The 27,702-nt window shown below is 44.0% G+C and overlaps 1 protein-coding gene across 1 annotated transcript in view; it reads right to left on the reverse strand.

Annotated features, from left to right (window-relative positions):
* The window catches only part of CNOT6 (CCR4-NOT transcription complex subunit 6), a 33,375-nt gene extending 26,573 nt beyond the window's left edge, over positions 1-6,802 (reverse strand). The window contains exon 1 of the mRNA XM_074155479.1: positions 6,596-6,802. The gene's annotated coding sequence lies outside the window, so the exon portion shown is untranslated. The remainder of the gene's footprint in view (positions 1-6,595) is intronic.
* Positions 6,803-27,702: the final 20,900 nt, after the last annotated feature.

Here is a 27,702-nt window from a genome sequence, read left to right on the forward strand (position 1 = left end):
TAACCCCCTAAACCTTGGAAGGCATAAAAAAAAAAAAACTTATTTACCCTAGTTTCACTAATGCAAAGAAGCAATTTTCACTTCCATGTCCAGTTGCTATAAAAACCCATCTGGGTTAAAAAGATAACTCCAAAATGGTCAGAATACAAAAGGCACAGTTAAGCACAGGGGGCCCATCTCCTAGACAAACCTACAAGACAGACCTATTTTATCTGACTCGTGACAAAGAACTCAAAATTCCCACCCCTTACCCTGCATAACATCTAATGATTAGAAATACTACGTCCAAATTTTCTCAGCGTGGCATAGATGTAGTCCAGATGATTAGAATAGTTCTTAATTATCAGCAAGTGTATGTAATTATGCCTATAGTAGAAGGCTGCTGTATGCAAAACAAACATTAACACAAAACCAAATTGCAAAGCAAAGGCTGACCTTTAACTGGTATCCCTAGAAACACTCTGGCTGACTAATGAGTACTATACAACATTCAGATTTTTGCATTTGCTATTTTAGTGTATTCTGAAATGTCAATACATTAAAAGATCAGTCAGGTTCACTAATTACTCTAAGAATTTAGTTACATTGCATAATTATATACTGTACAAATAAGATGGAACCGAAAAGATCAACTTTAAAAGGAAGAGCTCCATCTTAAAACATTTAGCTTCAAGATTTAAAAATGCAAATAGGCAGTAAGATCAGGGCTTAAAAGCTTCACCTAAAAACGACTTCAGAAAGCTAATGAGAATGGTCTTACACTTCAAAACGTTTATACAATACCAACTCTTACTCCACTGGTTCTGTCGAAACAGTCATATTTGGCAATTTAGTTATGATTCCTCACAACATGTGGGACATTAATTCTCATTTAGAGGAACTACTGCACAATTTCTTATCTTTGTCCAACTCGGTAAGCTATTCTAGATACTGGCATGTATACCACAATGTTCCTTATCGCATTTTCCTTTATGCATCTGCAGAATAATTACCATGTTTCTGCTGTCTTGTGCAGTGACTTCATGTTTTCACCCACAAAACATTATTCTCTTTCTTAGCCTTGCAATAGAACTTCAGAGTAAGAGACAACCTAGTTATTTTAAATGAAGCTTGGACGCGAGCTCATTTTCAGCATTCCTGCTACAGAGCTGAAAGAGAGCTTGACAAGAGATGTGAGTATCTCGATCCAAAAATCTTTGCTTTCATAAAAAAACCAATTTCTAGATATTTAAATGCTTGTTAATGTTAGAGTTGCTAAACTAACTGAAGTTCAGGATGTTACTAAACTTGTTCATGCAGCTCCCGCTCTACCCATCTAGCCACATCCTGATAGAAGCAACCAGACTATTCATAGGTTGTTTTTACTTCAAATTAAACCAACAAGCCCGAGAATGTTGTTCCACAGCCATGCTCTCGCCCAGCAAAGCCAATTTGAGATTTCTGTCCTGTCCCCATGTTCCACTTCATCATTCCCCTTCCTTGTTTTGGTGCAGCTGCTTGTGAGACACTGCTGAAAACCAACAATGATACCCAGATAAAAAAAATTGGGGTTTATTGTTGGTGGTTTGGAAAAAAAAAAAAAAATAATCACCACTCCAGCCAACATCACTGGTTGGTTTCCAGCATTACTCCAGCGACGGTTGTACTGACGCAGATTATGCGGAGTTAATGAGCAACCAAAGTAGCAGCTTTCCAAGTTCTGCCACTGGAGAAAAGTCCTGACTTACTACACCAAAAGAAGCCATGGGGTGATCAAGCCCCAAGCTCCCTACACAGAAAGCACATATGCCATGACCAAAAATTACTGTAAAACTGGTTCTCAGACCTCCAGAGGTGGATCTTTGATGACAATCCTCAGCAAAGCCAGGATTCCTTCCTAGTTTTAATTATTCTTCATACAGATCACTTGTTCCTAAAAACTCCCTGAAAGTACTCCTCTATTCGCAGACTAACAGGCAGCACTGGAACTCCTCAATCTGAGTCCACAGGACCTTTGCTTTTGCCAGGCAAAGCTCTTCTGTTGGGTGGACAACTGCTAAAACTTCCTTAAAAGAACATTAAAAAGTGTTAATGGTCAAAGTTGGGCATAAAACATCATAATACTTTTTATTGTTTAGCCATTTTGACGCTGCTGTTCCAACAGGTGAGACACGTGAGACTAGCTGTGTTTTAGTTTAGTTTTGAGCCTTCCTGTCTTTGTAGGTGTCATTTCAACGTGGGTTTTGTTCCAAAAAGCACATGAAAGGATCTGTCTGTGAAGTGCAACTAGTGCTGGGAGTTTTTTTTCTGATCCCGACTCTGCAAACTGATGTATTCAGAGAGGTACTTTTGTGGAGCACCATTTAAGTCACATCAACTTGCAGCATTCATGCCTCGCTTATCAATATACTCTAAAATAGCTCAAGCAGCAAAGCTGCACAGATTATTTGTGATATGCAGTATACAGATTATGGGATATACTTCATCTCTTAACTGTGGCAAGACGCCGTCCCCTAATGGCATGAACTACCACACAGATTGCTTCAGTACATTCTAGAAACCCCCAGTCTTCAGAGTGAAACTGCTGCCTTGCTAAGGAAAGGGGGGAGCTCGAAGAGGCCTTGGAGATACTGGTATTATAAATGGTACAACATCTTTAGGAGAGGCTTAACGTAGGAAGCTGCTTAACTTGCAAAACAAAGGTTGCATATCAGGGACATGAACTAAGATGCTCAAGAGAGCCATCAAAATACCTGGGCTCTGATCACAACATCTTGATGGCAGCCTCAGTAACACACCTAACGGCTTTCCCAGGCTAAAAAAAAATATATCTCTTCCTGCAACACCCCATTATAGCATAAATTGGAATACTAACAGCAAGTATTTTACTTCTAAAGTAAACAACCATGTATATATTTTCTGCTCCTAGTCCCTCCTTGATTCCTTCACTTAAAAAAAGCCCTCGGAGGCATTAACAAAAGGATTCGTGTTGCAGTCTTACAAAAGAGAAAATCTGAGTTGTTGCCAATTTTTTTTTTTTTTTAAATAAGCACCATCTTGGAAGTGTAATTAGTAGCTCAAAAGTACATGTTAAGCATTTAAACAGCTTTTTTTCTACAGGACCTGCCTAAGCATTTGTAAACTTTTCAAGACCTCAACTGCAGAAATTGCTCAATGTAGAAATTGTGAGTGCGGGTCCCCAGGCTGATGCCAAGCTTCCCTGGAGAGTGGACTTCTACAGTCCAATTTCAATGCAGGAGCATAAATTATGACACTTAATACAATGCTAATAATCCTGCAGGATATTGTACAATAATCACACTTCCAAGTGTGAAGCAGCAACACTGAAGAGGGAATACAAAACAGATGAAACCCTGCAGTGACTCAGTTTGAGCAATTCATGTGGACAGCTTTCAAAATTACACCATGAAGAAGTCGTCTGAATTTAGACTGGATTCAGTATTGTACCAGTAAAGTATTCTGGCACCAGAAAATGTGCAAAAATCTCAATATACAGACAGAAAAAAACCAAACCAGATATATGGTGTGCAACAGGGCAAGGGTCAACCTCCACCCCTGCAACTAGGATTAAAATCTAGAGGTAGGGTCTGTTGAGATTATTCTTGTGGGGTTTTAAGGTCAGTGGTAGTTTTCCAAGCTCATCGTACACAATTGTAACCTTTCAGTACTACACATTTCTCCTAGCAAAAAGTCTTATGGAAATAAGTGACAATTCTTGTATATTCTGTCAATTCTAAAGGCATCTTCATGCACAAAAAAAAACAGACCGTGTACAATCTTCACTTAATGCGGCCCCACTTGAGCCAGGGATGTAATGTTACAGACCGCACATATATATGTGTACAGCCAAATCTGCATGAAGAAACACAAGAATAATTTTAAACCTCAATATTCTGTTAGCAAACAGAACCAGGGCCTCTGCAGCAGGGACTGCCTGTTGCAGCAGGTGCTGCACAACTGGAAGGAGGGATTCTGGTTCACCACCCAGCCTCCTGGGCAGTGGTCATCCAAATAATTAGACACACTGCACCACAATCAAGAATACTTAGCTTTCTGGTGATCGATTAACAGGACCATTTTTATTTACACTGCCATGCTTTAAAAAAAAAAAAAAAAGGGATGCTTTTCTTTGTCAGTTGGGAAACAATTTGTAGTTTGCTTGATTTTGGGAGCACTCTATCCCATTTTAAAGACGGTGTTCTCCATCATGAACACTGCACTTGCTTAGAAAAATGCCTTCCTAATATCTAGGAGAGCCTGACCTTAATGGTTTTTTACCTTGAAAGGTACCACGCTCGTTCGATTTGTGACCCTTCATAACATGCTTTCAAGTCTTCATATATAAAACGTCAGAAGTATTTACCTGCCCATGCAGTATTACAGTCTCATCTATCTTTATATTTCAGTTCTTCCTCTAAAATTCAAGCAAAGTAAACAGCCTGAACACATCAAGACTGTATTCAGAGTTCAACTTCACAATGCAAACAGAAAAGAGATGCATGGTAGTATCCTTTTTATAAATGGACTGATCCAAGCGGTTCAGGTGAAAAGTGAACAAAGAGTTAATCCAAATGCGAAGGGCTCCATTTCAGTAATAGCATGAATAAACCCCCACAGAAGGCTTCATTGCTAGCAGCAAACTCCACAGAGTCCAGATGAACCAGCAGGAAGAACAGAGGGCGGATAATCCTGTAAAATTACCCCAGTGGAAATGTTGATAAATTCCCAATTACGAGACCTGCTCTAGAATGAAAAAAAAATGCGAGATACAATACAATTACCAGTCGACACTTGCACATCTTTGTATTTAAGCCAGACAAATACCACAGGTATTTCTTAATCCCTTGAATTTTGAATTAGTTACCCATTGCGGAGAAATCTAGATTAAGAAAATAAGCCCCAGAAATCAAAACGAAGGACCGGCAGATCTGCAACTCTAGTTACAAAGTAAATACCTGTCTGTGAAGTTACGTTTTCAGTAATACAATTTTCTATGCGTTTGTGGAAATACAAATACCTGTATTAAAAATTTAAAAAAAAAAAAACACAACAAAACCCTGTTTTACTGTATTTGTTCTGAGTATATTTCTTATATTACACAAAGCATTACTGTATTTGTTCAAGGTATTATATTACACAAAGCAAAGTAGGTTTCATATTGATTTTTAATGTCGGTGGAAAAATTGGTGATAAAATACGTGTTCACAATATACTTGTGTACCGAGACAGAGAGAGGTGTACAGATACGTGCTTTCCTAAAGCCCTGCCTGACCCCAAGCTTGAAACTCTCTACAGAAGGGTGACCGAGGGGAGCTGCCCCGCAGGGTCGATGGCAGACCATGGGGTCCAGGAGCTTCCACCCCACTCCTCCAGGCCATGTCCTGCACGCAGCTCAGGTGCTCAGTCCCTCTACACCTGCCCAACACACGCAATAAAAGAAATCCCCTCCTAATCAGCTCAATTAAAGAGTAATTGCTGTTCGGACGGCAGAGTTTCCCAGCCCCCTCCTCCCCCCCTCCCCGCGGGGCCCGCCCGCCCCAATTCCCCTCTGTTTATCCCTGCATGCGCCTGGCCCCCGGCCTCACGTGCCGGCGCGCGGCCCGCCCCCCGCGCTTCCCCATTGGCCGCCGGGGCTGCCAATCACTCCCCCCCCCCCCCCCCCCCCCGCTCCGGCCTCGCCGTTTCCCTCCGCCGGAACGAGCCAGGGCCGCTCCGGGCCCCGGAGCTGAGGAGGCCGCGGCTGCCGCTGCCGGGGGGGCGGAGCGGGGGCGGGCGGGTCCCGGCCGCTCCGGAGGGGCGCTCCCGCTGACAGGCAGCGCTGCCGGCCCTCGGTGCGCGCAAGGCGGCCTCCGGGGAGGCGGCGGCAGGGGGGAAACCGTGCGCTGAGGCTGGACGGGCAATTACCAGATTGATGTCATTTCCCTCTGCCTTTGTTTAATTATTTTAAACTCGATTGCACAGTGAGAAAAAAAAAATAATAATAATAAAAAAAAAAAAAAAAAAAAGGCACACAACCAACAACAACAACAAAAAAAAAACTTCAGGCTTCCAGATGCCATTATACTAATTTCGCTTAATTGCCTTCCCGATGCAAACGCGCCCGGGCTCCCTGCGCGGCGCCGCCCGGCCCGGCTCCCTCCCGCACACCGGGTGGGTGTTTACCGGCCTCCGGCGGCGGAGCGCCCCCCCCCCCTTTCCCCGCCTTCATACCAGACATTTCCCCCCACCACCACCACCTCCCCAGGGCCGCGGAGCGCCCCCGCCGCCCCCCCGCCCGGGGGGCGTCCCCGCAGCAACAAACCGCCCGGGGCCCAACGCTCCCCCCCTTCCTCCTCCCCCCTAGCGGAGCCCCCTCACGCCTAGAGGGGCCTGTCCTCCCCCCTCCATGACACCCCCAAACCACACGGTGCGGCCCGTCTCCCCCCCTCCGTGACACCCCCAAACTCTGAGGGGAGGCTCCCCCCCCCCCCGCCATAGCGGTACATCCCCCCCCCCCCCCCCCCCCCCGGCGAAGTACTACTTCCCCCCCCCCAAAAAAAAAAATAAATAAAAATAACAGACACCCCCCCCATTCTTTCCCCGAATACCCTCCTACCTGTGGCTGCAGCATCCCCGTCCCCCCGCCGCCCTCGCTCCGCCGCCTGCCTGGCTCTTTGTTTCCTGCCGCGGGCCGGACGGGAGAGCGGCTCCCCCCCGCCTCCTCCTCCTCACACTCATTGAAAGCAAACAAGCATCATGGCGGCGCTGGCGGCGGCGGCGGCTGCGGGCGGGCCGGGCCGGGCCGGCCCTCCTCCTCCTCCTCCTCCTCCTCCTCCTCCTCCTTTCCCTCCGCCCCTCCTGCCCAGGCCGCCCGCACTCCGCGCACGCTCCGCGGCCGCGGAGCGTGCGCGGAGTGCGGGCGGCCTGGGCAGGAGGAAGGGGAGAAGTCGGGGGGTACCCGCGGGTGGGTGGGGGGGGCAGGGGGAGTTGGAGGAGGGTTTTGGGGTGTCCCCGTGGGAACGGAGGCAGGGGATGGATTTTGGAGGGGGGGGGAGGGGGGAGGAAGGCAGAGAAGTGGGTGACAGTCTGGTAAAACCCGTGGTGGAAATGGTGTAAACGCTTTCTAAGCAGGGAGTCCGGGACACCTAATTAAAGCAGTGACTTGTGAGCCTAATTAAAATAGTCACTTGTGGGTTTTGTTTTGGTTTTATTTTTAAAAAAAAAAAAAAAAAAAGAAATAAAAAATAAGCACACCAACTTTAAATTGTCCCGCAAAAGTCCAAATCAGGAGCTCAAAACTTGCAGCGGATGCGCTCGGGCAAAATGTGGATGGTGTGCCGAACGCTGTTTTTTTAAGAACGGGTATCTTTTAGTCTTTAATAGCAAAATCTAATAACAAAAAGCCCTGGATCGTTTGCACGAGCAGTGTTTACCGTGGAATGGCCACCGGCATTGCCAGCAGCACCTTTGTGAAACTCCAGTTACGGCTCACATCGTTTTTCTCCTTTGAACCAATTAATGGATGCGTCCCAAGATATTTGGGAAAATAAAGGATGTTCTGGTTAACTGGTGTTACTACTGCCCCTGGGCGACAAGACTTTTCGGTAAGATGAGAGACACTAGGTGAAGTGATGGTGGGGAGATGCCATCCATGGTGTGGTACTGGCCGAAATTGTAAATAACTTCCAAATGAAGGATTTCCTCTGATTTTCAGAGGGTTAAAATGTTCCAAGCATCGGTGATGTGGCAGCAAACGCATGTTCAGTATGTACCGCCTCATCGAAAGGAGTAGTAAAGAAAAAGATGTTATCCCGGATACACAACCCAATTTCTGAACTGGGAAAGCTGAGAAAGAGTTGAAGTCATCTCTTTAGGTGTAACTGGATGTTTAGCTGGAAATAAATGGCACTCACTTTGTTGTGCAACAAGGCATTCTCTTTTCATAGAATCGTAGAATGGTTATGTTGGAAGAGACATTAAAGATCATTGAGTTCCAACCCCCTACCCTTGGCAGGGACACCTCCCACCAGACCAGGTTGCTCAAAGCCCCATCCAGCCTGGCCTTGAACCCCTCCAGGGATGAGGCATCCACGGCTTCTCTGGGCAACCTGGGCCACTGTCTCACCGCCCTCACAGTAAATTAACACGATTTAAAGGAGGGTGGTACCTGGTCACGCTTCTGAGGAACACCAACAGGAATGACCATCAAGAGCAGTGTTTTGAAGAAGATGACCCTGGCACGCTGTGTACCAGAGCTGATCACAGAATGTCCTTCGTTGAAAAGCTGAGCCCTTTCGCACTTTGTTGGAAATAATCCTACTATACTTCAGATTTCTGTTCAGCCTTATCATATGGCGTATCTGAAATGCTCTCAGATGATAAACTATCTCCTCGCCGCATGGCGCGGGCCTGTGGTAGGGATATCTGAGCCAGCTCCGTTACGGGATGCGGCACGGCTCTGGCAGAGGCTCTGTATCTGCTTCCCGGGCTTGGCCGGCGCTGGAGAGCTGACAGTCATTCAGGACGAACTCGAGTAGCTCCCCATGTCACTCCCCCGGGCTGCGTGTCTTTTCTTTCCGATAACCAGCTGTCCTGCACATTCTTCAGTTAATACTTTCTAGGTCAGATATGGCCCCAACAGACTGTATCATTTTGCTCAGAGCTAATTCTCCAAAAGCAGTAGGAAAAGTCTTTGAATACGTTGCAGGATTTTCCAGGAATTGCTGCTCAGCAAAGAAAATTCAGCTGGTCCTAAGTCTCTCGGAAAACGCTCACAGGGAAACTTCATTCCTCGGGGACGGATGCTGGGGTAACATTACAGCAGACTTGGAAAGATCTAACGGTGAGGGCCTTCATCGCTGCAAGTGGAGAATGAATGGCAGAAAATACTAGTAATTCTCAAATAACTGAGATAAGCAAAAAAAAGAGCATTAGAGGAAATAATTTAAAAGCAATTAAAAGATAATTCTATATCGTTGCCAGTTATATAAACTAAGAGGGCATCCCTGCAATTTGGCAGATTTCAATGTAATTAACTTTCTGATAACTTTTCAGTTTATTTATTAAAAAAACCAACAATATTTGAAGAGTCTAAAGTTACGGCCTTTTATGTCAACATTTTTTCTTTGAACTGCCAGCTTGCCTGTGTGGTTTGAAACAACAGAACGAAGTAAAAAACAGGTATGTGGGTGGTTTTTTTTTAGAAGCTGTTATGCTCCACTGGATTTCCTGTGCAGAAGTGCTGTTGCTCATCTGTACGTATGATTAACTTTTGCTCCCTGTAAGTGTTATCAGACCTGTAACCAGGCAAACAGCGGAGCAGATGGCCAGTGCCAGTATCGGTGTTTCTGGTCTGGGTGCTTAATGAGATCTGAGAGTGTAAAATGAGCCTCTTTCATTTTGTCTGTCTCGCATGGCAGATATACTTGGTGCAAGCGCTCTTGTTGCTCAAGGTCACAGATTCATCCGTCAAAAGAGAGCCCTTCCCATTAATCTTTTACCTGCCCATGGCAGTTTCCATACGTCTCGGGAGCTGCTATGTCTCATGGAGTGCCGTTGTCCTGAGTTCGGGACAGTACTGCTGTGAAAGACAATCAGATTAGAGCAGAAATTAGTCACTTTTTAAACACCTGATGTTAAATTTACCATACTGTGAGCTTAAGTTTTCATTCGCTAGCCCTTAAACAAAAATACCTAGTTGTGCTGTGGAATGAGGCTCCAGTTGGGCCAAACCTTGCTTGTGACACACAACCACGTGTCCCACAAAACAAAGGTGAATGCCATACAACTTTTCTGACCATATACCCGGAGCCAGAAATATTTGCTGTGAGTAGTTTAAAAACTCGTAGCACCCCTGCCCTCTCCCCCCTTTATGGAGGCATCCCAGGCCGAAGCTGGAAGGACTTGGGGAGGGCTGCTTGGTCCATCTCACCAACGCTCACAGCTGGTTTGAGGTCATGTTGCCTCCGTGCACTGACAAAGGGATGTGAAACTTGCGGTAGAGAGTTGTCTTTGTGGCTGAGCTGTGGTACTTTTTGCTTTGTTTAAATCACCAAATTTGGTGAAGCTGTGCTCTTTTGAAATATCTATATACAGTTGCACAGTAGAGGCTTGTTTGACTTCTAAATTCTTTGTAGTAAAAGAGGTATCCCTTCATCCTGCGTGGCTCGTACGTGATGGGGGAGCTGAAGAGACATCTCCCCATCCTGAGGGAGAGCAGGTACAGAGCTGTTGTGGCTTATGAAAGCTCTTGTGTCTGGGGTTGCAGAAGAGGCAAACCGCTCCCCTACTTTCCGTGCCCAGGAAATGTGAAAAAAACAATGTAACTGGAGGCAAGAAATGAAGCTGGGGAGGGGAGCAAGAGTTATGGGAAAGCAGGGAAATTATGGGACGGAAAGAAGGGAGTAACTGTGAGGAGGAGAGGGATCCCAAACAGGGGGGCAGAGCTCAATTATGGTCTACATTTCTAATCTATCCAGGCGGAGAGACGGGGATCTGAACTGCAGGATGGCTTCCATGACTATTGAGATCAGTGGGATCACTGCTCTGAACATGGGATATTCCTAAAATGACAGGTGCTCTGACAAATGAGGACTTGGAGCACTCCTATTGTACATCTGAAATCATTGCATGCTTAATGATTTCAGCCTTAAGTTTTATGGCCTGTTCTCCATCTACTGAGTGAATGTAAGAGCATCTTCTGTCACAGTTGGATAGTAAAGATAAATCTTTGATGTTTATTGAGCATTAAAGCTACAGTGAAAGCCCCATACAAAAAGCATTGAGGCAATTAATATTCCTGCTTTCCTCTGCATGGAATGAAGTTCAGTGGTTTCCAGAAAACTTATATGTAAAAAGCTAATTGAAAACTCCCCTTATCCATATCCACAACAGAGCTGAATTAAGGAATTTGAATCCTGGGATGGCACAATTTATAGGTGAGGGCCTTGAAGCCTTAGCGTTACTTTAATATGCATTGTTACACAAAAATGGTCTAAGTACTTAAAAAGAAGTTGAATATTATCAAAATCTTTCTTTCTAGAAATATCTGCATTTAGTATGAAGACTGCCGTAGTGAGAGAAGAATTTCTAACTCCTTTTTGCCAGTTATGCATACTACTACTTAACGCTGACACCACCTGAGGTGTTTGTATGCCATGATGACTGTTATAATTATTTAGATACTCGATTTGTTGTCAGGATTGTAATAGTTTAAAATGTGTATTGAATCTTGTTCTCTGCCTCGAGCTTGCAGGTCTGTGGAGCATTTAGTCATTAATATTTTTTAGTGTGTGCATTTGTGCTATACTGTAGTAGTGAAGTAACAGGTCTAAGAATACCATAATTCTTACTTGTCCTTATCAAATATTAAAATCTGAACACTATTAAGAAAGTGGAATTATGAACCATGATGTTGTTTTCCTCATTGTAATTTTATAGTTACAGACTGATTCTTACAAATCTTTGTCTCTAGAATCATCTCTCCAACTCTTGGCTACCTTTCTCCTAGAAGATGACCTTCTTTTCATATTAAAAATAAGTTAATGATGTGAAAGAAAAAGTAAAAGGTGTGACCTGCATGCATTCATTACACTGGCAGAGCTCCTGGCTGCATTCAAAGTACTGCAAAAGGAGCACAAGGCTTTGCCTTTCATGGGAAGCACTTTTATGTATGTGAGTGAATAGTGAAAATTGCTATGAAATACTTGAATGCCCAGTTATGGAGTCACAACCGAGAGGTTAAATGCCAAATAATGGCATTATTGATGTAAGACAGGAGGATTCTCATTAGTGGAAAGCCAGCTGCCCAAACTACCTGTGCAGCTTTTTGGTCCTTTCTACCACATCCTCTTCTCTTTGTACCCCTTCTGGGGGGATTTTTCCCTTCTGTCAGCATCTTATTTTTCATCTTTATTCATTGTTGCTCTCTACGCTTTTCTCTAGCAACAGAAACATATTTACTTGCAAGCTGATCCCATCTGTGCTCCTGCGTTGTAAAGCTTCCCCCTGCCGTGGCACTGCATGTCTGATGTAGTTTCATACGACGGCTCGGAAGCTCCAGCCTTCGGGAGTGCCAGGATTTCACACCGCAGATCAGACATGGCTTTAAAAAAAAAGAGGGTGTGCAGTTGTTCATGTGTAAAAAAATGCAATAATACTATAATCATTTGATGCCTGATAGTTCACTGAAATGGAAGACTGCTGAACTTCTAACTTAATTGGGTCTCTTACGCTTGCACGGTTTCCTACTCATGAACCAGAATATGTGGGGACTGTAACTCAAATATACACTAACCTGTCCCTGCTGCAGCCTCATACCTTGCAAATTAAGGAGGATTCAGACTCAAAAGAGATAGCTAAGGAGACCTATGTCCTGGAGGAAATTACCATGAATTACAAAATGATGGTTTCTCTCTTAATAAAAAATGAACTCATTCTCCAGTGTGACACTATGGAGCTCTTCAGCTTATAAAGGTGCTATCTTTGAGGAAATATATACGTTAATCCAGCTGTCATGCATAAATTCTCATTTGGGGCCTGATCTAATTCCCATTGAAGTAGCGATGGACTCAATCTACTTAAATTTCTCCATGCAGTTTCACGGCTTTCCACTATCTTCATCTGTTGTATCACATTACTGTGTGTGGGTAGAGTTGCCACATTCCACCCATGACACAACTGTTTCAGTGGCAAGTGAAGTGATATGTGCATATGGTATGTGCAGGCTTTACACAAACCGTATGCTTTCAGAGAGCTATCTGTGTAATTGGGAGAAGTTATGGAGGCTTCTTGAACAAAAAGTCCATTTGCTACGTTATTGGAAGACATTGCAAACTTTGTTTATCATTCCCATGACCTTACTTTTGATATTTGTGAGACAGAATGAGTGATTTATTGTTTACTTTTTGTAAATTAGTAACTCAGTTTAATTACTTTGAACAACAATAAAATGGTTGCATGAAGCTTTTAGATTCAATCTTTGTAGTTTTCTTACATCTTGCATCAAACCTTAGGCACAAATTGTACTTATATAACAGTAAATGACTTCATACAATTTCCAATTACAGTTGTACACAGTCTTCCTTTTGCTACCTGTCACACATTTCCAAGATGTTGTGTCCTCATTGCTGAATATTTTGTACAGGAGAACATTATTTATCTGAAGAGTTTTGGCTAAGGACAGTCTCTAGTGTGGGAAAAAACCCACTTTCCACTGAATTTATAAAGTACACTTTAATCACGAGGCTACTATAGGTGCTAATATTCTTTCTTATTATTTATTTGGTAGTTACAAAAAAATACAGAATGATTGAATAAATTTAGCTAGTAGTTAAGTGTGGATATTTCCATATTCTCTGAATCAACAAAATAGTTTCCTTAGGACACCAGCTTTGGAGAGTGGGGGGACAACATAGTAGCGGGCGAAACACCAACACAGACAAAATAATTAAATACTAAAACTCAGCAGCTTCTCATGGAGCCACATCATTTCCCTGCTGCAGAGCTGGGTCCGTTGCTCTGGGACACCCTGGGATGGGATTCACCTAAATAAGTGTGGGCATATTTTGTACAGTACACATCTGTGAGCTCCTCACTGTAGGCTGCTCCTATAGTCAGGGGAGGCTACAGTATGCGTCCTTGGCGTTGTAATTTCTTTTTGAGGGCAGGCACTGGAGCTGAGAGTATGAAGAGAAGTTTGTTTCCAAGGGCAGGGAGACCTCGGTGGGCTGAATGGACGCAGGGTATTCACTGCTGCAAAGGGGAGGGGGCTGGCTCAGTCTCTGTAGCCATGCTGACTCAAAGGCTGCACAATGAAACGACGTTTGCTCAGAAAAAGATGGAAATCATTGCCTGCTTCTCAGGTGATCACTGCAAGAGACAGGAAGAAAATTTGTCCAACATTTACAGCTGGTGATTGGTGTGGTGCATTAGGGGTTTTTCCACTCCTTCCAAAATATTAGGCACTTTGAATAAATGCCTTCAGTTGGGGAGAAATGCCAGGTTGAACAAGCCACTGATCTGACCTGCCGTTGTTTCCTCTGTGTCCAGAAATATTGGGCTGCAAGATTAAAAGAAAACCCAAAAAGTTGTAGGATAAAAATCAAAATGTTTGAGCCTAATGCAGCAGCCTCAGGGTAAATCACGTTTCCAAAAGTGTGGCTTTCAATATCAAACCTGCTCCTGAGGAACTGGCAAATGCTCAACGAGCACGACATGCAGACAACTGGCAGCTTGAGTCATTTTCGCATGTGATTGTTGAATGTGACAGATTGAGAATAGCAAGGAGTACGAGTTCATGCTATGAGAGCGAAGTAACCCAGCATCCGCTCGCTGGCTCAAGCCTATGGAGAGATGTGGAGTGCTGTGGAGAGAAATGCCATCGAGGTTTTGAAAAAAAATGGGTTTAGCACACATGTTATTTTCTTCCTTTGCTCATTTTTATTTCACCGTAGATTGTTCTTTCTTCTCTTTATGGCAGAAGGAAAGTAAGAGAAGAGCCCTTGAAACGTATTTGTAAAGCCTGGATTGCCATTACCTTATTCCCCTTTTTGCTTTTCCTCTGTGTACCTTTTGGCTTTCTATTTTACACTGATGCTGGATTGGCCTTTTTATTCCTTGGTAGTTACTGTTCCAGCACGCTGGCTGACCACGAACGGTTTCAGATTAAACTAGGCTAAACATGTTTATAGAAATGATCACTTCCAAACCAATCTAGCGGAGGTTTGCTTTCAGAGCAAACTGCAACGAGCTTGGGAAGGCCAGGGAAGTTACTGATGAAACTGATGAAACTGCAATCAAACCTTCTGTTGCAGTTGATCAAAATATTACATCTGATTAATTTATTAATTAAATTTAGCCACACTTTATTTTCATACATGCGCTTGGAAAAGGCAACATCCGTCCCAGTTTCTTGTTCATAAACACTCCATGTGTGATCTCTGCCAGCACAGCTGATTGAGCATTGGCTGTTCGAGACAAATCCATAACATGTTCTGCACTGAGCTGGTGTTTGAAGTTCGCTGCTCAGCTATATAACGTTGTATGTGAGGGATTAGTTTGTTTAAACTTTGTAAAACAGTGTACTTGATTAATTAGTTGTAGAGGTGTTTTGAGGGTGTCGGACGAGAGGCACCATAGACCAGTGGCACCAGTGACACGTTGCAAAAAAAGCAGATGTAAAGACTTTGAGATGTGTAACTTTGATGCCCAGGGCCCTTGCAAACACAGAAGCCTCTGCACAGGCTGAGGAGGATAAAGGTGGATTTTTGGCGTGTCCAGAAGTTTTTTCCATTCTTTTTCTCCTGTAATATCTCACATGTAACTACGGGTTCAGGACATATGTGGTTCTGGTTACGACAATTGGGGCCAGATCTTTTTTTCTCCTTTAATTCAGTATTCCTCAAGACTTTAGGAGGGTAACGATTCCTGGGAGTCCTTTGGCTGCGGTGAATGGCTAAGTACCTAGACTGACTCCACTGGTCTCCATTTGATTTTACAAATAATTATGGGTAATACGTTAACAGAAGAAGAGCCCGGACCTTTGCTGCTTAATGTGCCAGGCGCGCTCTGTTTGCTCACAACAGCAACGGAAAAAGATTAAATACATTCTTTGTATTTGTGAGCTCTGGGCTGTTATTCTTGCCAGCCTGAGGTGATTTATTGCTTCAGATCTGCGTTGCTAGTTCGGAGTCGATGACCTGGTGGGGATGTGTGGAAGTGAAGTGACCTGTACAGAAATGTGTTTATTTAAACCCGTATTTATTTGGTGAAACTTTGGTGCTTTTTTTGCCATAATGGCTGGCTGCAAGGGCAGCGGGACACCAGTGGTGTGCCGGTGGGTGATGGTGGGCCCCAGGAGAGCCCAGGACTGGCTCTGCGGAGCTGCTTTCTCCGTCTTGGTGCCTCCACGTGCGGCCATGGAGCTGACACTCGCATGAAACTGCTCCACTGTGGCCACCTTTTTGACCTTCCCTTCAACCTCGTCTCCTAATTCTGTCCTGGATGTTGCTCTTTATTAAACATACTCACAAATTCAACAAAACCTCGACTCCTTTCTCCTGAGGGTGGCCATTCCCTGTGCCTGCACGGCCTGGAGCTGTGTGGAGCGGGACACCAGGCCTCGAGCTGTGGAGACCGCCCGGCCCAGAGCCTGCTGAGGAGGCTGCTCTTCCAAACAACGGTCAGCAGGTGGTAGCACACGTTCATTTCATTACTTTTTTATTTTTTTTTAAGAATTAGGCTTTGCAAAGCTTCATCTTATTTTGTAAAAAGGTGCAGGGGGCGGGAAGATCGCTTCCAGAGAGGATGAGCGCCTGGCTGGCTTCCAAATCGTGCTGGTTTTCCACGAAAGCTAAAGCCCTCCCCTTCCACCCTGACATTTCTAGAGACACCTCTTCTCCGTGAGCTCCTTCGCCCTGCTACTAAAAGAGCTTGTCTTGGCTTGACTCCGTAATTCCGTGCAGGATAATTTTTCTGTGGAAGCACAGGTCATGCTGAGCAAGCAGGACACCGGGCTGGGAAAAGCAGCGAGCTCTGACACTGTGTGTACCGGCACAGGAACGCCGAATTAAACCAGTTTCATGAGCCAGCAGTGCTGCTGGAAGGAAAGAGCCTCTTTCAGCCCAAAATCCTTCCCGAGAGGTGTGCCGATAGCCAGGGCAGCGATTCAAACAGACTTGGTTGAGTCTGCCCTCCAGCCAGCAGGTAAAATGCAAAGGGCCTTCTTCCCTCCAAGCTGTACACCACCGAGAGCAATGCAAATTATTTCAGACAAGTATTCCTGTAAATTTTGTGATTAGGTGGTGCATTGTGTTGGCCTGGTGAGAACGTCTGCATGGGACTGGACAAAGAAGCAGACGCGGTCTTGAAGCGTTCAGCCCATATGCCCATAATACATTCATCCCGTGATTTTATTTAGTACAGACACTTTGTTTACTGCTCACTTTGGAAATTTTTCATCTCCAATAAAGGCGCAAACTTGTTTTTTCTTTGTTTAATAACTGGACTTCCATAATTAACTTACATGTTATAACAGTCTGCTGTAGCCTCAAAAGCAGAGCTTCAATGAAATGTCTTAAATGAAAATAAGGTGATCTAACCTCAGGTTTCTCATTTGACTGGGTTTATAATTGCTTTCAGGTTGCCCTTAAAAGTGCCCACATCTGGACAAGAACATCTGCAGTTTGGCCACTGGGATAACGACTGGCTTCTTTCCTCGTCAGACCTGGCCAGAGCACAGCTGACGTGTACCAGGAGGCTTAACCCTCCTTCATGGCATGTATTTTCAGGTGTGGCTAGTCGTTTAAAAAACATTATACATCTAATCTATTATGTTTGTCTGTATCTACTTATAGTTGGGAGAGCAGAAATGCCAGCATTTTATGCTATAGGAAATGGATGCTGTCACAAGAATACGTGACCCAACTTCACCCTGCTTATTCTGAACTGTTTAGATTTCTTTCAGGATTGAACTATAAGCCTACTGTAATTAAATTGTATTTGAGGTCTTTATGTCTTGATTCTGACAGGCCAGAACTTTTCTTCTGCAGCAGCAGGCTGGGATCCTGTTCCCAACTTAAATGTAGAAAAAGTAAGAATTCACCAAGAAACTAGCTAGACTTCCAATCTTCCAGAAATTTGTTCTGTGTAGTTTAAAATAGTTCTCGATACTCTGTAGTCACTGTGTCATCTGTTTTTCAGTGCAAACCTGTCTCAGGCAGGTGCTTATTACAGTATGTGGTAATATTACCTTTTCTTTCATTAAACTTTTACTGGTAAAACCGCATTAATTCTCATCTGGATAATCTAGAAGATGAATTATAACTGCAGTCATCCTGTTTTCCAGAGTTGTAGTTGAGCCAAACCCTAACTTTTTCAGAAAAGTGGGTATTAATTTTCTGTCCCAGTCAGCTGGTAAATCACACGGTAAATGTCAATAGCAGGAATGGTTCCTCAATGAGATTGCATGTTTCTAAGTTATTTTTTGTAAAGTTTACAGAACAAAAAATTACTAGCGAGTAAGTGATCCTGTGAAAGGCATTTTAAGTGGAGGAGAAGGGGGGTTCCTAGTGATGACTTAATTTGTTTTTAAGTAAGTGAATATAGAAGTAGCACCTGATATGAAGTTACTGGTCAAACTTAGCCAGATACTGACATGTAATTGCAACATTCTTCTTCTGAAGGGTGGTGCTTGCTGAAATATCAGCGCTTTTAAGTAAAATTCCCTTCAGGACAGGATGATAGGAAAGCTCTCAGAACAAGTCCTAATGTAGACTGGGTGTCCTGCCAGTAACCTTCACTGTGGTGACGTGAGAGGAACCACCCGTTGTAGGAGTACAGATGGCTCACTCTATTAGAGATGTCCCTGACAGGCTGGTCAGCTCTTTCTTATTTCATTTCAGTGCAACAGGGAACACACTATTAATTGCAGAAGGGATGCAGATGTGCAGGATGGTGCCCAGCTCTGTAAACAGGACCTAAAACCTGAATCTCCCCTCCGTCTTCTCATGCTTGGGGCTGGTGACATTGGGGGCTGGACCAGGGTCTACTAAACAAAATCCTTCCCTTGTAAGGTGTCCTTTATGGCTCGCAGCAGAAGAACCTGAGTTGTGAATAAACACTGGCATGAAGGTGGGACTGGGACAATCTTTCTGGTTTTGCTTTGTGGCGTAAATGATTTTAACTTTTTTCCTAAGCTGTGTCTTTTCAAAAAAAAAAACCAAACGAATTGCCCAGTGACAAGTCACAGAGCCTCATTCAGGAACAGAGGCACTTCAGTCTAAAAGTCCAGCTGAGCTCATACATGTTTTTCTCTGATTTGGGAAGCTTTGCCATTCAACCCCCCACCCTGGTGGTTCCCTTGTGCAATAATTCACTGTCTCCCTTGACTGCCATTTCACATTGTTTTCTAGCCAAAGTGAGAAAGTGTGCATGCCTAGAGACTAAAGGGATGCTTCACTTAATTTTGGCAAAGAACATGGTGCTCATAACATGACTGAGGGGTGAGCAGGTTAAAGGCTGTCTCCTTCACTTGCTTAGCAAAGTTGTACATCAGCTCTGGCTCATGCTGCTCTGGCTTCTCACTGGGGATGTCTCAGGTTAGTTCTCTGGCTGTTGCCCAAGGCAGCCGATATCTCACAAACAGTGTCCTGCTATTAGATATAGATGGGGGCTAAGGAGAACATTAGTAAACAGAGCAACTCCACCCTACATGGTGGAGATATAGTAACCTGCTGGGAGATTCCCATGGAAAACTCCATTAAGCCTGATAAGAATCCATCAACTGACCTTTGATGTCTGCAGGTTCCAGCTGAAAAACGTTTAACCTAAGGAAACTGTAAATCTGCTGTCTTCCCAAGTGAATCTGAACGAGGGCAAGCTGAAAATGTATTTAGAGCTTTTACTATAGATTTGTGGGGTTAGTATGGTCCAGCCAGAAGAAAAAGGTTTTCCTTTCTGAGAGGTTCTGTTACCAGTTCCCCTACAGAGGCCAGATCCTGTAAGTCTTGTTTTGTTAGAAAAAAAGCTTCTCAGCCAGAGAGCTAATTCAGGCCATTTTTTCATATTAAATAGCTTTCATTTAAGTGTTTGAGATGCTTAGGTGATGCTTGTGGAGGTCAGAATGGTTCAGGGGATTTTATTCTGTGCATTTTTCTAGTGTACATCCCTGGGGGCTTGTACGGCCACTAAGGAACACAACTGGCCCTGCTGCAAACTGTATCTCTCCAATGCTCTGCTGAATTCTGCATGCTTCCAATGCAGAACTGAATGAAGAAAATCATAATATAATGCAGCAGGTAAAGTAACCTTCTGGCTCAACACCACGAAAGAGTTGGAAGCAAAGGAGGAGCAGCCCAGTCTGCAGACGTCAAGGGGGAACGGAGGCGATTATCATGCAGGAATGCAGAGGGGAGATCTGCTCCAGACCCCAGCAGTAATAAAGTCAAGCTGCAAAAATACCCTTTTTTGATGGGAGATTTCAGGAACTCTGTCAGTTATCGCTGAAAACCAGACTGCAATCTCAATCCTGCTTTCTTCAAGTGTGAGGATGTGTAGCTTCAGATCAAAGGATCTGCTTCATACCTACTTTGTAGCTGCTCGTCATGGCCCTACAAAGCATTTCAGTGCCTACGCAATAGATGTGAATAATTTCATTGATCTCATTGAAAGTGCTTGTGTACTTAAAATTAGGTGTTGGAGTGCTCTGTGCGGCTATAAAGGCCTCTAGGAAAGAAAAAAAGTGATTTAATGGAAACATTCAAGTCCTTCTGAAAAAGAAAGTCCTCTTTAGTGCTGGGCTGGCTGAATTCAAATGAGATTTATCAGACTGCCTCTTCAGGTCAGATTGAAAAAGCAGATAGTGCAGGGTAAAAAAACATATTTTTAAAATAAATTAATTCTTCAAGCATCGGTTCCAGTAACTTTGTTAATGACGCAGTATTACTTGATGCGTCATAGGGTGTGTTTGTTGGGTGTATTACACTATATTATATGGTGTAAAATTATTCTCATTTGGCAGGAGAAATGTTTGACAGTATTTTGAAGGGCCTGTAGTGCGTCCATTAGAGACCTTTGTTTTTCAACTGCTGTACTGCTATGCACAGGAAAAGTGATGTTCCGTATATGTTCCGTATATCCAAGCTGCTAAAAAAAAATGGCATTTCTGTTTCTAGCTCTAACTGATTTCCAGTATAGAGAGATATAAAATAGTTGCTTTTTTTTTTCCTGAAAGATTAATGATTAAAAGGATTACTTCATATTTTTAAATGCACTAAAAGATAAAAAAGGTTGTGTAAAATATGACCTAATCCTCAGATTTTTAATACAAGTTTTGCCCGCTCCGTAGTGTCTGATTTACGCTGTTGCTCATGGAGGTGACTGAACTGATGCAGACGTTTTCCTTCTTGCATCACTAGTAACAGCTGAACACACAAATCCCAGCCTTTCCCAGACAGAACTGATCGGTTGCCTCATATGTAGCTTAGTAATATATAGAAAGTTGATTTGAAAATGTTACAGGGAAATAAGCAATTGTCATTTTTGCCTGCTTTGTAACCCAAACCACAGAATTCATCAAAAGATTTCTGCATCAGCCCAGATGCTCTAGTCCAGCAGCCAGCTGTGGGGTAAAGATCTCTGAGCTTCAGTAGGCATAACTGCACCCAAAAAGCAGGAGTCTTGGGTGCTCCCAGGGGTGGTAGTGGTCTAGTCTGAACAAAGACACACACTGAATTCCAACTCAAAGTCATCATTGGTTTTGCCTTTGCTCATATAAACCTGTTTCTTCCCTCTAATCGATAGCTGCCCTTACGGCATCATTTCAATCAATTGAAATGCTGATAGCTCTGTTACAGGTGGTTCTTGTGCATTTAGCAACATTAGAAAGGGCACTATAATGTGCTGTGTCTCTTTGACACCACTCCCCAAGACAGCTATAGTAACTCCAAGGGACTACTCCTCACTTCCCAGCATCTAGGAGAAGGTATCACTGGAAGACAGTGTAGAAGCTGATTCAGACAACAAGCAATTTAAAAACAAATGGTGTAAAACTATTTGTCTTTTAGAAATCAGGTTGCCCATGACTTTTGCGAAGTGGCACAGGACAGATGCGCAGTGTGATATTTCCTGCAGTGTCCTGAGCATAGTGGAGTCTGATTCCCAATAACCACCACCAGCAGGAAGGCGGCTGGCGTGCCCTGCGGTTTGGCTTCACTGGCGGTGAGGCACTGCAGAGCTTCCCCACAGAGGACATTACGCTCCATAAAAAGTTCAGCTCGACTGTGCCAACCACAAAGCGGAGCATTACACAGAGCACTTGATTCTCTACAGTCATTCAGTCACTTGTAAGAAATGGAAAGTAAAAGCAACTCTGTTATCACAGCTGCCTTTGTAGGCAAGCTGGGTGACTTTTATGACCCTGTTACAAGCATTTTATTACTTACTAGTAATTCCGAAGCTCTTCTTTTGTTTCCATCTCATTTGAAAGTAAGACGATTTGGGGGTAAATACCTCCTTTTCAACTAACAGGCTTTCCTTAGGTTCTTAATAGATCTTTGGAGGTGTTTTGATTTGTGTATGTACCTACCCACCTGCCAGGGCTTTTGTAAACCAGCACCTGCGTCTTCTGTTGCCGTCCTGTCCCCTGCCCTGTGCCTGCTCCAAAAGTGATACAGCCCTTTCCCATCAATGTGGCAGCTCCTTCCCCTGCCTCTCTCCTGACTCTTGTATCTTGATCCCCTGCCCTGGCTTCACTCAGAAGACCAGGACTCCTTACCCTCAGATCCCATTCTGATTTTTATTTTTGCTGCAATGTCGGTTGACTGACTAGCTAGTGGTTGTCTAGCAAAAAGCCAAAGAAGGAGAGTTAGTATTAATTGGGGAAAAAAACACCCCATAAATGCTGGATGTTTTAAAAACATTATTATACTGTATGCTATCCATCCTCCCAGCTCTCATCATTTATAAATTTAGAGGTCTCCAGACAAACACACTCCTTAGCACAGTGGGATCCTGATTTGATCCTAATTGTGACTACTGAGCCTGAATATGCTGTTTATAATCAAAACATGCACGCAGCGGCAAACACAAGCGACCCTAAGACGGGTAACTGGATCATCTGGCAGCCGTCACCTCCCTGCCCCACACCCTGTGGGACCCTGACTCACCCACGAAGGGAGGGCAGGGACAGGCAGGCACCAAACCTGTTTGTTCACAAAACTTTCAGAGCCAAGAAGGCCAAATTTTGCTGGGTTAAACTCAGGACTAAGCTGAGCAAAGCTCTGCAGGGACCCAGTGGTGCCACTAGAGGTGCCAGCCAGCCCCTGTCACCTGCAAACCCATTTCTGTATGGGGCAAAGCCTCACCCAGGTCCCTGTGGACATAAGCGGGTGAAGAGCCCTTGGTAGCCCTGGAGATGTCTCAGGGTGGCCAGCTCCTGCACCAAGAGCAGCCTGGCCGGAGCGGTGCAGGGCTTGGCAAGGCTGAGCTGCCCCTGAGGGCCCATCTTCTTCCTCCTGCTTCTTGGGAATCTTGGAAAGCAAAGCCAAGGTGTGAAAATCGTCCACACATTTGTCTTGAAGGCAAATTACCTGATGCTCTCCTGCAGTCTCTGCCAGAAAGTTACATGAATAAAGGCTCAACTATGTTATAAATAGCTTGAAACCTTGTGTGTGAAGGTAGTTCTGGGGTAATTAGGGTATTTCTCCACTTTAAGAATCCCGTTGGGATTGACCTTAAATGCTCCCTCACACACAGATCCCTCATTTGACTGCGATCATCTTTTCATGGCAGGTTACTTGGCATAGTTGCAGACCGGGGCTGAAATCCATGTGCTCCTTTGCATTGTGGTGGTAACCGGCAGTTAAGGCACGGAGAGAATGGGATTCAACCCTTTTTAACTTAGTGATTCCCTAATTATACAATTTTTGCATATGTAGGTTGCAAAACAGAATACAGACATTTACAACTTCCAGACCGCTTAATAGTCTATACAAGGTTAAAAATTTGTGAGCCGCTGATTGAACTCCACTAGAAAATATTACATTGCCTCTAAAACCTTCCTGCTCTCCCTCCCAGAAGAATAGATAAGTTATCTCATGGACTTATGCAATTCTTCTTCTGCATCACCGCTGAAGGCTCTAATGAGCTCAGCTGGCAATGCCCCTGGCCGCATCTGCCAGAGGAAGAGCTAACGCTGTGCAAACCCCACTGTATCTCACTGCAGTCTTCCCAGTGGAAACTGCAGTGAGATAGATCAGCTTCATGTCATATCAGCTGGAATTCATATCAGCTGGAGTTGCTTGAATGTGTGTTTTTATTCTGAGATTATTAGCCAGCAATTTTAGACTTTAACAGTTGCTTTCCCAATGGTGTGAAGGTGTAGGAGAGTGGAGTCCCCTCTCATTTGCCAACACGTACAGGAAGGGAGCACAAGAAGGCCAATGCTTGCTAAGATCCTGCAGAAAAATAATATGAGACTCAAGCTTATTTATTAAAATATCTTTAGAATGAATAATCATACATGGTTGTAGTCTTCTTCCATTGAACAAGTCACTTGTCTGTAGGATGATCCCTTTTGTGTCCCATAGTACTATAGAAGTCAGCAGTGCCGGTGCTTCTGGAAGATGTGCTAAATGGTGGAAGAACATAAAACTAAACGTCACCTCCTCCAGAGCCATCAGCGACAGCCTCCATCCAGGCAGGGTTTGAACAAGTGATAAAGTGTGGGATTTTTCTCTAGCCTCTGAGCAACCTTCCATTTTGCTTGTTTGTATTTGTATCTGCAGGTGGCATCTGATCCATAAGACAAGTTAATTGAAAGCCTACTTTAATCGTAAAATGTGGGAAATAGCTGGAGGGTGAAATATCAGGCTGGGATTATAAGACTAAAGCTATGTTTTATAAAGGAAAACCTTGTGCCTGGCAATTGTCCTTGTAATGTTGCAAGAGCCGGAGGCGTTGAATTAATTCCCAATATGGCTGAGTTCTAATTATCCAAATAGATCGGGGGACCCAGCAGTGATACATCCCCCACTAAAGCTCACAAAGCCACTTCAGAGCAGTGTGTTGGTGTTCCCTGAGATGCTGTTGTGTGTGCAGCCACCACTGGTAGTGCCTCAGTCAACATCATCTCATACCTCAATGGCAGACTGAGAGATGCATAATTTTGTGGCTTTTAAATAAAAATGGGACATCCACTTATTTAGATAATGCAAGTAGGACAACATAACTCATGCTGAGATAACGGAGAGTGGGGTACAAAAGGAAACCAGAAAAAGGAGGCTTCTGCAGAAAAGCTTGCAATCTTTAGACAAATTTCCATGTATTTTGAAGGAGCTATGTTCCCAAAAGGACAAAGCCAATAGTTTGTGATCTGAGGGTTTACGTGTCACTTGCTGATGGTGTCTCAGTTGTCCTTTCACCTCTCATCTGCGCTGGGGTTACTCAATGACTACACTTTGGGGCTGAAATTCCTGGGCCTCTGGCATTTAACATGACATTATTGCTAAAATAACCAGTCGGTGACAGATCTGAAAGATTTAATGCAGGGTAGAGCCTAGACACTGGCTCATCTGACTGCATGTATTTTGTTCCATTAGCAGCTTTCTGCTTGGAGAGCAATCATAATGGTCTTCCTTAAAACGCATTAATTGTCTCCCAGACAGGTTGTCCAAGAAGAGTCATGGTCTGGTGGGTCGCTCTGGCGTATTCACCGTGAACGGTCGATATCTGAATTTCAGGCAGAAATGCTTTCTGCCAGGATGAGTGTTGCTTCTGCAGCTGGGCTGCCTGTGCAAATCCTTGCTTTACTCCGAGAAAGACTGTGGCAGCAACGGGGGTCTGAAGGCAAGCTGTCCTGCTGACGTTCTCAGTGTGGGACACGTCCGAATTGCGTTTAAGGTTATCACAGGCATTTATTTTAAATTGACAGAATAGGGTGTGGTAGTATGGGCCATGGGTGGAACGGGGATTTTAGGGTGTTTTCCTGATTTATGATTGGAAATACTTAAAAAGCAATTTCTGTTTTGCAGAAGAATAGCTATGTCATCTTCCTGTGAATAACACAGGGTGTTCACATCTCCATGGCAATTGGACGTGATGAAATAAACAGATGTCCTGAGGTTCTGCTACAAGAAAAGTCCTGTAAAGGTTTGACGTTTAGTGCTCCTAATGTACCTAATACATCACTTTGCCTTCACATTTCTCAAAAACAACAAGGTCTGCCATGGGGCATGCTACAGCTCATGGGAGAAGCAAAAACAGATCCGAAGAGAAAAATTTTCATTAACTTTGTTTTAAAAATATTGGAGAAGATTTTAGGAATAAGGCATCTGACTCAACGTGCCTACCCTTTATTTCCATCCGCCGTAATCCTGTCTTCAGCTTTCATTTCGTATCCTAATTCCTTTCCTCTTTCAGAAATGAATAGAGGTATCTCTTAAATTCCTCTCTCTCAATCCCTTGCTCTCTGCAGTACAGCAGCCCCTCAAGGAATAATACTTATGCTGAATACCCCCTCTGCACAATGCAAGCATGTTATACAGCTTTTTACCAGCATGTTTTCACAAACACACACGCACACGCATGTACATAGCCCCCCACACCATTTCAGGAAGCCATAAGAGACCACAGCAGTCAAATGAATTGGAGCCTTTATTTGAACAAATGTCAGAATTTGTTGACCTTCCCGGCGCAGCTGCAGAGCCCTCTGCCAGAGCCAGCTCCCACGGGGCTCAGGGTGGCTCAGGGGGACTTTTGGGTCTGGGAAGGTGCTGCAGAGATTTAAGGTTGCTTTTGCTACACAGCTGGCGGCAATGAAGAGGAGGAGAGGGTTGCTGTCTAAGCCAAGTTATTCTTGTTGATATTTCACTGGTGTCTAAAAGCTTGATGTGAGAGCATAGCTGCTTAGTGGTCCGTACTGCATACGGCCTCGCAGACACGCTGCTTTCCCAAAGGCTTCATGCTCTTAAACATATGAAGCAAAGAGTGGAAGGGGAGCGTGGGGCAGAGGAAGCGCTTCCCCACCCCTCCTGGCAGGTCTCTGGCTGTGCTGGAGCAGCACCAAAGCCTCCCGATTCCCAGCCCAGCATCTCATCCGCAACTTTTCTTATCTTTTTTTTTTTTTGCATTCTTAAATGCATGTGATGGACTGCAGTTGCTGGAACATCCCAGGCCTTGTGAGAGGCTCTCTGATGTGCAGCTGAGGATTGAAGTGTAAATAGAAAGTTTTTTGGAGAGCTAGCCCAGCTCCAGCAATAATCCTGGGAGAAGAACGGTTCAGAGTCTGTTGTGCACATCCCAGCCCAAGTGACTGCTGACACACGAGGTGTCCAGTAGCTGTGGGAGTTGTCAGATTTGCTCTCACTTCATATAAATTGTAGAGAAGAGAGAATTTTATCCTCGAAGAACAATAGAAAGAGGTATTGAAAGTACATTCACCACGCTTTCCATCTTTTCGGTACCCTTTAATTTCAGATGCGTTGTTCCAAGTTGTTTTTGCTGAAATAATTATAAGGTGTTAGAGTTTATCATCATCCTGGATGACAGCCATACCTGGAAAAAAAGCAGTGAATAAAAGCCACATTAGCAGTTAGCCCTGGGCTTGTTGCCACTGTGAGCCAAGCTCTCTGTTCTAGAGCTCAGCTGTTTGCAGTTGGCAGTCCATTTATTTAAAAGCTGTTAAAATACCCAAATATTTTTTCTCTAGGAATTTGGTGAAATTGAGTGTAATTATTTTCCGCGTTTCTAGCAAGCAGTTAAATTATTTTTGCTCCACATTACCTAAGAAAGCTCTCAAGATGGAAAGCTGTTTTCCTGCCACATCGAAGCAATAGTAATATTTTGCTCTTAAAACATTGACATTCATCTGGGGGTCACGAAACATTTTGCAAAGGTGGTTGAATGTAAGGGTTGGTATGTATACATACATATATACAGAGAGAGAGAGATATGGGCCATCTGTCACGGGCATTTCTGTCACAATCTGTTGTCTCTAACTGCAGTCACAGCTGGTTCCGGCTGGGGTGAAAGCTGACCCTCACCAAGGAAATGTGTTAACTTCCAGACCTCTGAATTCTTTAGAGGTGGCTAAAAAAGTTTGAAAGCATCTTCTCCCCTCTACCCCCAAAAAAGAAAAAAGACTGGGAATGTTTTGATTATGCTTTTTACTAAAAAAACCCAACCAGGCAAAGAAAACCCCTCGGCTCCAGCTGGCTGGAAGATTTA

This window comes from Numenius arquata, chromosome 11, assembly GCF_964106895.1.
Source record: "Numenius arquata chromosome 11, bNumArq3.hap1.1, whole genome shotgun sequence".
NCBI lineage: Eukaryota > Metazoa > Chordata > Aves > Charadriiformes > Scolopacidae > Numenius > Numenius arquata.